This window comes from Nothoprocta perdicaria, unplaced genomic scaffold, assembly GCF_003342845.1.
Source record: "Nothoprocta perdicaria isolate Ctin4 unplaced genomic scaffold, notPer1 scaffold_159, whole genome shotgun sequence".
Taxonomy (NCBI): Eukaryota; Metazoa; Chordata; class Aves; order Tinamiformes; family Tinamidae; genus Nothoprocta; species Nothoprocta perdicaria.
The window spans coordinates 1254135-1256930 of NW_020454749.1; positions in this window are offsets into that span (position 1 = coordinate 1254135).

The following is a 2796-nucleotide window of genomic DNA, read 5'->3' on the forward strand; positions in this document are numbered from 1 at the left end:
TAGTGGCTACAAGTTATYAAGAAATATATCTTTAGGGCAATGAAACCTATTCTCTCTTGTAATTTTGGAATATATTTCAAGTGAAGTCAGCAGTGTTCCACTGATGCATAACAAGCTTAATTGAAGGTAAAATTATTTCTATTTGTAGTCACAGTGCTAATACTGAAAGAAGAGCAAAGTTCCGCTTTGTGCAAAAGGTCTGAGTGCAGCAAAAGAAGTATCCCTTGACTACTCAAAATAATTTACTTACCATAAATGAATGGGTGAATGCATGTCATGTAAGAGACACAAAACAGCCATGTATAAAAACACCCAACTGGTTGGATGTTTTTACTAGAACCACTTTAGTGGCTGTGATTTAGTGGCTGTGTAGGAGACCATCCTCCAGTGCCATGATCAGAAAAAGAACGAGAAGTTACTGAGGGAAAATCCTTGAAACTGAATCTAGTGCATAGCAAACAAACAAACAAACACAAAGAGAAGAAGATATTAAATTGCAGCAACCCATGCACAGATATTTAAAGTAATGTGGTGATTTTATGTGAGAGAAAAAATAACTTTTTTTTTGTGGTAGGTGTAAAAATGTTTTCTTTGCTGGGAAAAAAATGAAGTATCAACACTGAGCAGGTGTATTCAGTTTCACACACGACGAATTTTCAGGATTGTATCACAATGTGTAGGTACATCTAGCATTTGCTTCTGAAAGTGATAGTGATTGATGTTTTATCTTTTTAGAAGAATCACTGTGCTGCATAATCTGAGCACACACAGTGACTCAGCAGAAACGGGAGAGCAGTAATCAACATGATTTTTCCCCCAGCAGGAACAAATCTTTTTGACTCTGAATCAAAACAAGTTATTACAGAGCTCAAACTGCTCTGAAAATTCCAAATAGCAGCAAAACATCATTAAAGAGGAAAGGTTTAGGCTTTAAATATAAAGTCTTATATTTAAATCTTTCAGAAACTAATTATGAAACCTTTATTTTATTTCTTTTTTTCTTTTTCTCCCCTTCTCTCAAGTGACAAAATCTGATAACCTAAAACAAGAAAGTACAGCAAAAACACTACTTACAAATTATCCTTAGCAACGTAGCGATAGAACTGGTGAAGAGGTTGCATGGTCCCATGGTGTGGCTGGAAAATTGCACAGATTCAGAGCTCTCTGCTTCTAATCACAGAATCACAGCGTGGTTAAGGTAGGAAGGGACCTCTAGAGATCATCCAGTCCAACCCCCTGCTCCAGCAGGGACACCCAGAGCACGGGGCACAGGGCGGCATCCAGGCAGGTTTGGAGACCTCCAGAGAAGGAGACTCCACAACCTCCCTGGGCAGCCTGTTCCAGGATACTCAGCTAGCTGGTGTTATCCAAGCCATGTCACAGTGGTAGATGCATCCTAGTTCATCCTAGATGAATCCTAGTTCATCTCCGTCTGGGCTCCTCATCTTGCTGCTCACGATGCCTAAAGAGACTTCATCCTCTGGAGCCCTTGCTGGATGACTGTGCTCATAGACAGCCAGGAGAGCCTGGGAGAAGGGTGTTAGGAAATCATCTAAACCAATGTGATCTGCATTTTCATCTGATCTAGCAGTTAAAAATAAGATAGAGAGCTGCACACTATGGCTTGCCAAGTCTCTACAGGTGTGAACAAGAGCATTGCTTGTCCATGGTTTGGTTAATACTAAAGCTTTAATCTCTTAGTTAAGCTTGCAGTTTAGCACTGTGCATGTATGGAATACTCTATATGACAATCCCTTTTTCTGTTTATCTGTCTCAATTACATTAACCCACACTTTGAGCAGGACATGTCCAGAAAAAGTTATCGGAGTGCTTTGTATTGTAAACTCTCTTGGAACAGACATGTAGGATCTTTTACAGCAAACAGAAAATGAATGAGAGAAAATAGAATTATGTAAAATAATAAATGACTTAAAGACAGAGTGGGAATTTTGTTTTCCTGACTCATAATACATATGCCATAAACAAGAAGGTGGTAAATTATAAAATATAGCAAATATATATTTTATTGCACAGTGTATGTGCTTAGGCAATGAAACCCAATATAATTATTAAGACTTAATAAAATTAAAAAATAATAGCAGTAGTTAATGCTAGTAATGGTAGCAAGACACAAAATGCATGTAAAAGCTTCAGAATTTCAGTCAAGCATTCCTTATAAATCAGTGGAGTGAGGTGGAGATTACCATATAGGAGATTCTTTGGTGAGAATAGTTTGCACTCCCTCAAAGGCAGCTGGCTTTCCTGCAGATTCATACAAGTCTGGGTGGATTTTACATTTCATCCAACATGGCTGGGCTGTTTTTGCTCTCTTTTGTGATCTGCACAGCACATTCATTCTTGTGCATTTTTGAAGTTGAGTACAATTTTGTTTCATAACATAATGATTTAAATTAACCTTCTGATTAGGACAGGAACTGTTAATAATAATTAAATGGAGTTAAAATTAAGTCTCTGTAAAAAAAMCCTAGCAATCTCTTTGGGCAAATTTATGCCTTTTTTGTGTATATAATCTCTATTTTGATTGAACAGTCAAATTTTCTTTCTTTTCTAACTCCACCTATTCAATCAGCAATATCAAGAGATGTAGAATCAGATTGCTGATTGCTGTTGGCGGCGTATTGTAAACACTTTGTTGCAAGACAGTGCAAAACAAGGGCATGGTTCGTGTTGTGACAAAGGACAAGGAAACCCAGATGCAGAACTGAGGAAGGAAGACCAGTTTGAGCTTGATTTCTCCTTGAGAAAAAAAATGCAGCCAAATGGATGTTAATGATA